The 12152-nt window shown below is 41.1% G+C and overlaps 1 protein-coding gene across 5 annotated transcripts in view; it reads left to right on the top strand.

Annotated features, from left to right (window-relative positions):
* The window catches only part of FGD4 (FYVE, RhoGEF and PH domain containing 4), a 1139208-nt gene that overhangs the window by 386255 nt on the left and 740801 nt on the right, over positions 1–12152 (top strand). The window lies entirely within an intron of this gene.

Raw genomic sequence — 12152 nt, 5'->3', positions numbered from 1 at the left:
CAAAATGCCTGCGCCTCCCGCGCTATAAGTGAGATCTGAAATCGGGGGAGGGGGGGTTAGCAAGGGGGGACACCCGCAGGGCACTAGGACATGGCTTAAAGGAGGGGCAGGTGTCTTTGCCCTGCCCCCTCACAACAAAGCATCATGTGATGTTGTAAACATGTGTTCGAGTTATTTAGCATTGTCTCTGGTGGATCCTGTCTATAATCAATCTCTGGTTCAGTTGCAAGGTTACAGGGCCAGCTTAACAGCCCCTCCTAAGTGGTCATTTAAGGGTGCTGCTCCCTGCTGGCTGCCTTCCTCTGTTATGCTCCCTTTGTTCTCCAGAGGCCAATACACCAGTCCTATTGACAATCTGCAGCCACTTGCCTCCTCACTCCATTGCTTCATCTTGGATTGTCCACAGAATGCAGCCCCAAGATGGGGCTGCTGGTATGTGCATATTCTCTGGGCCATCAGTCTTCACAAACTGAAGGCTGTGTTACTTTAAATGGAGGCCAAAGGCAGACCTCTTTCAAAGTGTTCACTTACCACTGACCTGGTTCAACCTGCTTTCAGGTCTTTGGTGTGGGAGCAGGGAAGATGTTTCGGAAATAACGAGGTTCATGATGTTCACTCTCAATGAGAAACCCAAGCGTATCCCCCATTAAAGCTTGCTTAAAATAGCAGCAATCTAAGTGACTAGCTACTTTGCATATAGTATGAGTATTTTTTCGGAATGTAAGAATGACCACAAATGTATACATTTGAGAACTATGTCTGTGACAATGATTCAAGCTTGCAGCCCTTCTTAGAATCTATTGCACACTGGCCATTCTTCCTATTTCCTTTAAAAAAAAAACACCCTGTAGTGTGGGTCTTGCATTGCCTAATGTAGGCTGACCAGATTTTTTTAAAAAGAAACCCGGACGGGCCACCGAAATAGAAGTAGGACTAAGGTAAATACACATACAACTTTAGTCCTACTTCTATGTCGCTGGCCTGTTGCTGGGGTCGGGGGGGCGCGGAGTGGGTGTGTTAACATGCACGCTCCTCTCATTGGAGGAGAGCGCCGGGGAGGGGAAGGGGGAGGAAATGGGGGCGTGAAAACAATTTCACGCCCCCATTCATGCGAAAAGATTTGCACCGGGACCTGATTTCGGGATTTCAAAGTCGGGTCCCGGCAAAAAAAAGGGACCATGACCAAAACCCCGGACGGGGTTTATAAAAGAAAAAACTCCTGGGACCCCCGGACGTTGTGTGATTTCCCTGGACTGTCCCGGGAAAACCCGGATGTCTGGTCACCCTACCTTATGCAATGCAAGCCATGGAATCTTAGTAGTGATGGAACCCTGGGATCCTTCAGGGTTCCATAAGGGGCCTGTTGGGGATTCAGGATGGGAGACCTAACTAAAAGGTTGCTCCTAGAGGCATAGCTCCACCTCACCAATGAGTCCTAACAAGGCTGAAACACGTTTATGGGGTTGCTGTAGATACTCTTGTTCAGAAGTGAATTGCCATTGCATTTCGGTGATGGACTCCCCATGTGGGTGGGACAAAGACTGATATGCAAATAGTTATTTCCCATCTGTGAAATGTACTGTGAGCAAAAAGCGATGGATGCAGACTCTCAAAGTGGGGGAAAAAAACACAGAACAGGATATCATACCATGTTCTTTCTAGAGAGGGGTGCCTACTACATTTTTTAATTAATTGCAACATGTTTGAACTGCATCAGGTTTAACATGAGAATGCGTGAGTCGTCATGTAAAAGTAAATGTTTTTTTGTAAGAAAGTTAAAGCCTTTTCCAATGTTTCTCTCTTTCCTTTTTTAATTAGGATGGTGCAGCAAAAAAGGTCCTCCAAGAGAGAAAGTGTCTTGTTGAAACAAAATCTTGCCTCGAAATTGTATTGTTTTTGCCCTGTGGGCTTCTGAAAGCAGAATGTTCAGAATGCACTCTATCCCAGTAGTTATTGACTGCACTCTAAACATTCTGATTGGCTGAGAAGAGGTCAGTGATGATATCCATGTGCTAATAAAAAAAGATTCCTATAAGAGGTGAGGGTCTTTCTCAACATAAATCCAGTCACACAAATCCTGCATAACCTTTGAAGACGAGACAGACTGACCCCAAATCAAATATGTCCAGTGTGCACGACAGATATGATAGTCACAGAGGAATACCCAAGTGAGAACAAATGGGGGAATGAGAAGGTCGTGCACTATCTACCAAACTGTGCTAACAACATCAATCCAAATGCCTATTCGGGTGTAAGTCTATTGACCCCCAAATAATTCCCATAAACTGGTCAGCATTAGCCAAAACCAATGGAAGTGTGATTAGTCATCCCCACCTGGTGGTCGTCATGTGGAATAGGTCGACAAATAAAGTCTCTTTCAGTCTAACATTATAAATATATCACACTAAAAGCCACTCCTATGTCTGTGGCGATAGCAAGGACACGAGCAATACTGAGAAATAGGGTCTCTGAAGTTACAAATAGATCTGGGTAAACCCTTGTATTGAAAATGTATAAATCTTAAACTCGAGGAAAACCGGCACAATATTTAGTTCTATTTCAACATTTCTTTCTCTGTGTGTATATATGTATATATAGAAAGAAATGTTGAAATAGAACTACATATTGTGCCTGTTTTCTATGACTTTAAGATGTAAGCCCACAAATAAGGACGAACGATATTAGAAAAGGTTTTAATAAGCTACATAGCAAATAAAATGCAGTTTTTGCACTGTGGAAGAAAGTCATTGTGGAGGCAAGTGTCTTAACATGTCTACCAGTTTGCAATTTCTATCAGTTTGTGATGTTGATCAGAAAAATGTTATCTGTTGCGTCTGTCTGTAAGCTGAATGTGCATTAGATGACCCAATAATGCCCATTATTGTACACACAACTGCAAATAACTCCTGGTCGAGGCTTCTGTTTTGACCGAATTTTAACTGGACATCTTTGTAAAGCAACGTATCCTGGCCATCAAAAGACCTTAAACAATTCTATGTACACAAAATACTAATGCATGAAAAGTGCATACCAAGACATGTGTTGATTTTGACTATTCACCATCCAGAACATTAATTTAGACCGGGAGAGTTGGAGTTTTCTGTTCTTTGTTTACAAAAATAAAATGTAAGGTACTTGTCAAGGAATTAAGGCTTTTCTCAGAGGTTCACTGGCAATATATTGTAGCATTAGAATGAATCGGTCTCGAGGGATTACCTCGCCCTTTGTGGTAGAGCAATGCCCCTAGGATGCCTGCATCAGCCTCTTGCGGCATTAATAGGAAGCCTAGCCTCTCAAAGGCTCGCCACCAATCTCTTGTGGCATGGAAATGGACCCCCAGGCATTAACCTAGCCGCTTGGCTTTATCAGAGGCTTGAACCGTAGCAGCAGAGGCCACAAGAGTCTGTCCTGGTTGTACGTTTGTTTGTCTCCTCTCATCACGTCTGTTGATCCGACCGATAGCCATACATGTTAGTGATTCATAATATTGGAGAGAACTCTCAAGGCGCCTGCAGAATTCTGTAATATTCAGAGAAAACCTCCTTAGACAGGATTTGTTATAATCAAAAGTCTAATTTCTAAGCAATTTAAAATGTTCTGATCAGCATGTGCTTTTCAGTATGTTTAAGAAATGGCTGCACATTTAATGAAAAGAAAACTAGTGCCTACAAGTCAGTGCAGCCTAATTGTATTTTCAGTAATGGTAAGTGACTCAAACTACAAGACAAAGAAATTTCATTTTCTGTGAAATGTAGGCACGGAAAAATTGTGTCCCCATTGTAAGTCTTTAATTCATTATTATTTTTGAATTTATACAATGGCGATATTTGCCAACATTGAGTATTTCTTCGAAACTCCAGCAACATACTGTAAATGTGCTCTGTCCTTGGAGAGATTTTAGTTTCCCATCTGCAGTGATCGCCAGATAGAGAATGGTGGTAACAGAAAAGCATGTGGTATTTGCAATACTAAATGGTTTTACCACCTCCCTCATTGTGGATCAGGCCTCACAGCTGCCTCCTGGGGGTTATAAGGCAATTAGCCTAGGGGAAGCACTTTTGTCAAGGTTCCTTGTTTATGCTGGTGACAAATCCTAGTAGCAAGTCTGGTGCAATAGTGTCAGGTGCAACATAAGAATGCAACACTAGCGGGTGGAAGTCGGTGCGCGGGGTGGGGACGGTCCAAGCTACATGAGTGGAAAGAAGGAAACCCTGCAGAAAAGTTTTTTAAAAAAAAAGACTAAGTGCAGTAGTGGGCTGGTCAGCGCCATGGCTGCCAGGGGGTGCCCCGGTGCAAGTAGGTGAATGTAGTCTGGAAGAGAAATGAAGAAACACACACAGGAAATCTGACTGGGAGTGAGCAGGTTCAATAGCATCCCTAGCCAAGGATGCTGGAGAAATAATGTGCAGGGGTGGGGGCGTGGGGGTGTAGCTGATTCTCGCGATATCTGTTCGTTGCTGGAAACCCCAGACCAAAACAAGCGGTTATTACCTAGGTTTTAGCTCACATAGTTGGTGGAGCCGCACCCTGCAAGTGTTCATTAATGCGCGTGTTGGAAAGAAAATAAAAAAGTAAGACAAAAATCCATAAGCAGTATGTACGCGTTTCGGTTGAAAAGATCAGGGAAAAAAGCTGAATGCACATTTGGGGTGCATTTGGCATGGTAAAAAAGACTGAAGGCCATAATACCGAACAGGGGGTGCATCGTTTGCGGGCGTGTCCCCCGCTCCCCTAGTTCAGTATTATGGGCCGCAGGGTGTCCCCCGCATACATTAAATGTGCAGCCTTGGACAAACAACCAAAATCCCAAAAGCTTGAGTTACAAAATGCGAAAAACGCAAGCTTTTGAGATTCGGTTTTTCAACATAGATCCTTCATAAACACATTGTAGGTTGTGTAACAGCCAACAAGCCCAATTCAGCTCTGGATCTAGGTGTCCAATTGGCTGATGCTGTACTGAACATTTTTCATCCAGCCATCATCTAGGCTTCACAGATCTGGAGCGTGATCTGCAGATTCCAAGCGCAAAAAACTTTTGAAAGGCTCATAAAGCAGTTCTTTGGGGCATGTACTATGTCTGAAGGGCAACAGAATGTCCTGGAAAGGGAGAAAACGCCCCTTTCAAGAAATAAAATGGTAGAATTTAGCCAAAGGATCTGTGGATCTGACAGCGCCTCCAAGGACCGGGGCGGGAGGCTATGAGAATTTTTGAATGGCTGCAAAACGTAAGCGTTTTTGGACCATAGGGAAAAGACGATTTGGAGGCCTTATACATTTTGCCCTTATGGAATGAAATACAATAAACTTTCCCAATAAATATTTGCGCCACTGTATATAGTTAGAACAAGTTGTGAAGTTCCATCCTTGGTTGGGGGAGGGAGGGCATGGAAAAGGGGTTTGAGTTAGAGAAGAGTTATAGGGGGTTCCCACAACAAACTTCCCATTCAACCTTCCCTCCTCTAGAGAGAACTGCGTCCAACTTTCAGAAGATAATGGCTGATGAATCCAACAATTATCAGAGGTGGTTGTTTAATGGTCTAGCAATCGCTTTGAATATCAGGTAGGTTGCATCAGTACTATAATGAATGATGTGAACTAGTGATGCACTGAGAGTAAAGGCTTCCTTTTCATAGTGAAGCAGTATGTTTGTGTGCAGTAAGTTTGTGCCTGAAATATTTAATCTTCACAAATGTTCTACTAACCTTAATGTTGGCATTTCCTACATGTGTAGAATATAGTGTTTTGCTGTTTGCAAGTAGTGGCATTAACGTTCACGGTGGCATTTCCAATGTTTGTAGACTTTACGTTTTATAGGTACTAACCTTAACTGAGACATTTAGGCCCAGGAACGAGATTCTATTGGCCATTCGTGATCCAGGGCATGTCGGCAATAATTGCATGTATTGCCAAGGTTCCATGGATCTTGGTGGTTGTCATGATCGCTGCTGTTTTGCTGGGTGCCTCCCACCTCACCACCTTGTCCATGCACTTACCTTTGACATCATGTTTGCTGCCAAATGTGTCGATGGGCCTTTAATCATCTTAACCCAAACAGGCCCACCACTTGAAGAATGAGTGCATGCACGCTTTGTACATAAAGCTAATGTATTGTACAATTGTCTAAGAAGCAGTTGGATGGCATTGCAGGACCAGACTAACCCAAGTCTCAATGAACGACATCAATGGATACATTTTTGTTAACCGTGAAACACTCCCAAATATTTTATTACCACTTACCCCTTGAAAATGATTGGTCAAAAGATTTACAAAGTTCCATCTTTTCCCAATTCCTACATTTTCATTGGCTAGCTTTATCTTAGTCATCTTCAGATCATATTCACACCTCTTCTTAGGATTCGTCCGTAGTAGGTCATGATGTCAGCACATGATTGAACATTGGTATTGAAACATAATTCATTACTAGTAATAACTGGCCTAAGCCATTTAAACCCTAACTCTTGATTTGCACAGGACTTGCATGAATATTCCCTGCAATATGAGGAAGGCTGGGTGAAGGATTTTTCTTTCAATTAGTGATGCTATCTCGTTCCCCAGGTCACAGTTCCAATTGAAACTTTCCACTCTATAAAACTCCCACTTCATTGCACAATTGAAACTCCTGAATAGCCTTAGGCACTGATTTACACTGTGTTTTACTACTGACCAAAATAAATAACGAAGCTCCTTCTGTCAAGCTTGCAAGCATCAGGAGGGTAAATCTACTATCTATGATACTTATCAGTCCCTAAGCACTCATGGCTATTTTCTACAGCTGTACTGACTGCAAAGTTTGGGAAGTTACTCATTCAACTGCCCTCTGCTTTCTGAAAACCTGGCAAAGTTAGTTTAAAAGTCAAAGTACATTTTGCAAAAAGAGTCTCAACTACCTTGTCTCTGATTCATTTGTGAGGTTCATGAATTCACTATGTATTTATATTATTGTACATGTTTGTTTTTACATTTGGTGAGTTTAACATTTTATCTTTCTGCGTGCATGCAAGCTAATATGTATCAATTTATAGACCAACGAGAGCACTAAATTAACATATTCCATCCATAATTAACTACACTTTGATACCTATGAAATTGCAATACAGTGCGTGAAACATGAACCCCTCGTAATCATGGAGACCTTTCCTGACCCCCCCAACATTCCCCCGTATAGTTAATACTTTAACAAATCGCTCATGCCTGTTAGAACTATTTGCTCAAAACAAACAACTAAAGGCGATTTTGTCGAGCAATATCACTAAAATAGACCTTCCTAGACCGAGCAGCGAATCAAATTGGGCACTAGTTTAATTTTTCTCTCAAATAATAGTGGCTGAGATAAAAGCAATCAATGGGTCCATCACACACTCTCTGTAAGAAAGCAAAAAACAAAGAACAAGTACAGACTTATTGTCGGAGACTAGACATTTAAGATAACAAATCAGAAAAATCAGCACTAATGACTTCAGGTTTTCCTAAAAATGAAGATCAGAGTGTGTTCTATTGGAAACCGATGGCAGTGCAATGTAGGACTAATAGTCAAACCAAAGTAAAGAAAACGATAGAATGTCTTTCATGGAACACTCAGGGATACAATTCATTGTTGAGGAAAACAGAAGGTTTTGCTTTTATCGCGAGTTCCGATATTTTTTTCTTGCAAGAAACTTGCTCCCAGAGACCTTTTTTCATAGATGGTTTTATTATGCTAAACAATCAAGCAATTCCCTCTATTAAGGGTAGAGCGAGTGGGGGTTTCGCCATTGGAGTGCGAACTAATATGGCAATTAAGGCCATTGTATGCTGGTATAGCTCCCTATATGTGCTCTCAGCAGTAATGCAGATTACAGAGCTCCCATTAAGGGAAATTCTGGTAAGGAATGTGTATGATCCACCCACTGGTCACCTCACGGATGAAATAATGAAAGTAGTAAGTGATTTGTTAATCCAATGGGAAAATCATAAACCTTATGGAGAAGTTATGATTGCAGGGGACCAGAATGTTGGCGATCTACACCTAGAAGCCTCTGAATGGAAACCTAGAACCTGTAAATGATTGCAATTTATGTAAGCATTTAATCAGCTTAACAAATAACAGATGAGTTTATAGAACTGGGAACTTGGTCTAATTTAAAAGATTACTCAATTGTTAAAATGGATAAGATTGATAATGATCATACAATCACATTGAAAAGAAATCATGTAAGTAATCATAAAGCCTTATCTTGGCAGTTCGGGATCTCCTCATCAGTCAGAACTAGCTCTCTTGAAGGGACCTACAAAATCAATTCTCAAGGCAATCGAATGAGATGGACAGCGGCAAAAGTTAAAGAAATGAATGGCCGGCTTACTCTATGGACTATGGAAAAGTGTCTGTCATGGGGGGGAGAATGGAAATTAGATAAGATACTGCAGGAAATGATTGCCCTTACTTGGATTAGAATAAACAAACCCTTAAGGAGTAATATTAACCCTCATAATAGTCCTTTTGATATATATATCCATAGGGAAAAGGTCGCCCAGAGAAGAGCAAGAGCTGGCGTGTGAGGAGATGCTTCCTTGACTGAATCTCAAAAGAAAGAAAAATTAATGAAAATAATTACTGGATACAGAAATTGGCTATGTCAGCATAAGCATTCACAAATAAATATCAAATGGCTGTTATTTTTGGGTCTACCCAAGGCTCAAAATAAGATAACATTCTGGGAACACTATAATGAGAGCAGATCCGCTGCTAAATCTATGGAGCTAAATCCGATTGTTATTGATTGGAGTAGTTATATCCGGAAAATGTATTATGATGAAAATATTGCAACATTAGATGATGCATGGAAGACACAATGTAACAACATATATTTGAATTATGACACAGAAGATATCAGGAATGTTATAATTAAACTCAAACCTAAAACAGCCCCGGACCCGGACGGTGTACCTGATGCCCTATTTAAAGAAGATCCCAAGCTTTGGTCTGAAATCCTCTTCAAAGCATACAGAAAAATCAAAGCAACAGGAAGCATGCCTAAGACTTGGCAGGAATCAATAATTATACCTATACACAAGTAGGGTGTAAACTGAATCCAGCAAATTATCGTTTGCTGGCTATGCAGAACTATAGTCAGAAGATATTTACTGCCATATTGCATGAATAAATAATGAAATGGGCTTGTGGGAAAGGTTTACTTAAACCTTTCCAAACAGGATTTCGAAAGAACTAGAGCACCATGAGCAATATATTGGCAATAAAATGTTTTATGGCAGAGTACAGTTTGACTTGTGTGGGTAAAAACCTCTGTTGTTGTTGTATAGATTTCAGTCAAGCTTTCGATAGTGTCTCGCGCCCCTTGTGGGGAACACTAAGTGGGGTATAGAACGCTGACTGTTATATAACATTAAAGGGCTCTATACTAATTCATCAGTCTCCATTTGTTTACATTAGAACAGAGAAATAGAAAGTCACTATGATACAAATGTAGGCCTGAAACAGGCATGTGGGCTAGCCCCTATTCTATATAACTTTTATGTTGCAAAACTGCATGAAGCCTTAAATACCATCCCCAACTTTCCCCCGAATATAATCAATGTCTCCATGGGATGGCTTGCTTACGCAGACGATACTGTATTGTTTGACTTGACACCAGTGAGACTACAGAGATCGATTGAGGCTCTGTCACTTTATGTGACGAAAAACAATATGACGATTAACATAAATAAGACCAAAATTAGGATATTGAGAGGCTCAAATTCAGGAAACCATCTATTTTCCTGGAAACGTGATGGGAAAACCATTGAGGAGGTTGCGCAATATTGCCATCTAGGCTTTTATATAAAGAATAACCCGAGCCTGAATTATTATGCTGAGATGTGAATGCCTCCCAAATGGAGGACATGGTGTGTAGCCAAACAATACATTGCCAAGAATGGAGGCACTAATATAAATGCATTATTCAAGGTATATAGGGTGAGCATCGTGCCTGGTTTATTGTACTGGTTAGCATCCTTGCCTTCTACCCACATTCAGTGGCTTAAACAGAAGGGAAGGTCTTGAGAAACCTCATAAACTTGCCTAAAGCAACTCCAGCAGAGGCACTTGAGCTAGAATATGGAGTTGCATTTCTAGTCACAAGCTGGGCTGTCCAAAGAGTTATACTCTTTCTGAAAATATCAGCTAGTAAATGGAAGACAAATGAATTAAACAGCATATTGGGCTTAAGAGGTAAGTCTGCATACAACAATGCGTACTTGGCAGAACTCTGAGCATTCACAGTAGCTTATCTAGAATATGTAGAAATAATGGTGGAAGAAGCCCTTCAATGCCCAAATATGGATGTTATATTGAAAAAGAAAGCTAAGATTGGACAGAATTCAAAACGCCAAAAGACTGTCAAAGTTAACTAGATATGCTGAATAATCCAGGCAAATCTTTGTAACAGACTCTCCCTTCTCATATCTAACAAAACTCTGCTCTATAGCTGTGAAACAATTTATAATAAAACTAAGAATTAACTTAATCCAGACTAATGAGCTTCTGGTTATCTGATGAGGCTTTCCATGTGAAGATTGTATATTTCGATTATGTGGAGATGCAATAGAAACAAGTAGACATGTTTATAAAATGAAAACCTTTTATGAAAAAGCATATAGAAACTATTGCACACATTTTAGACTTAATAACTCCTATTATTTTTGGAGTTTGTTTAGAGCAGACTTATTGGTTATATCAGCTGCTGCCTTTTATGTATGGGAAGAATTTGTAAAATGAGTAGAACTTGCATGAAAGGATGAAGGAATTAATGATGAGAACAGTGTTTTAATTCTGAATTTTTATGTACATTAAGTAGAATGTGTATGAAAGGCTGATGGAATTAATGACAATATGCCTGATTATAATTATGATTTCTTGAATTTTAAATCTGTTTTTTAATGAAATATGTGATCAAATATGTAATGGATAAGAATGTTGTATTTATTAAATGTTTAAGGCTTGTTCAATAACCAAATTACACAATAAAGAATAAAATAAAAAAAATGTAACAAATCATAATTATCTTCTTGAGGAACAACCCCATGATCATCTCTCACACCGGTCTCAATATGGGCACACTCCTCCGCCGAAAAAACCCAACTCATCCCCCACCATGCCCACAATCTACCTGCTGCTCCACATAAGCATGACAATTTGGAACAAGACCGCTTCAGTTTGAATACCCATTTGGGATGACGTGGTGGTGGCCCTAGCCCTGGACAGGGTTACGGTCATCATGCCACTTACTGCTGGTACCTGGGCAGAGCAACAACGTACGAGCAATTGACAAAAACAAAAAAAATGAGAGAAAAGACAAAAATAGGTAACATGATCTTCGCAGCGAGGCTTAACCAAGAAAGAACCCACGAGAACAGAGTTGAATCAACAGTCGTCGGTGATCCCGGCCTCTGTTTCCATGGTCACTCTCAGTTTATGCAGGGCAGCAATTCTTCTGGTAAGCATCCCGTTTTCAGTATCATTGGGAGGCTCAAACATGCAACAGGTACCCCCTATCTTCCAGGATACCCCACCTTCCATTTCTGTTAGGTCGAGTATATGCCGGTTTTGCAGAGTCATAGCCTTAAGTGCCCTAAATGTTTCCCTAATGATACTGAACGCTGACTCAGACACATTCATAAAGAGTAGGAGTTTATACCTGGTCACCTGGACGCATTTGGCATTGTCCTCTGCTTGGGTGCCAGGTGCCAGGTTGGCTGAACAGCCGATATTGATCCGGAATGTCTGCTAAAGCCTGTGATCATGCTGCTGAAAGGTAGTTCGATCATCTCCTGCGTTGCAATTGTTTGTGATTTTTGCCATCAAGCATAGGCCCTGATATGTCCATATAAAGTTGTGGAAGGGACGCATGGGCACAGGGGACAAAGGGGGCACAGATGTAACTTTGGGCATTGGACGGGCCCAAATCAGGTGCTCTTCGGGGATCACAAGGATGGGCACATGAAGGGCAGAGCGAGTGCACACAATGCGCCAGGCTGGAGGCAACTGCCTGTATGCATTCTGTTCACAGGTCCAAAAGTTGGCTAGGAGAGCAGACGTACCTCCAGCCATGTCTGCGATGCAAAGTGTGCGGCTGCAGTTCCAATTTGTGCCAACAAGCACTGTGCAATCGCCCTAAAAA

The sequence above is a fragment of the Ambystoma mexicanum genome, chromosome 12 (genome assembly GCF_040938575.1).
Source record: "Ambystoma mexicanum isolate Mex_15411 chromosome 12, UKY_AmexF1_1, whole genome shotgun sequence".
Classification (NCBI taxonomy): Eukaryota; Metazoa; Chordata; class Amphibia; order Caudata; family Ambystomatidae; genus Ambystoma; species Ambystoma mexicanum.
The sequence above is the reverse complement of the archived record's forward strand: the minus strand, read 5'-3'. Positions and strand labels throughout refer to the sequence as shown.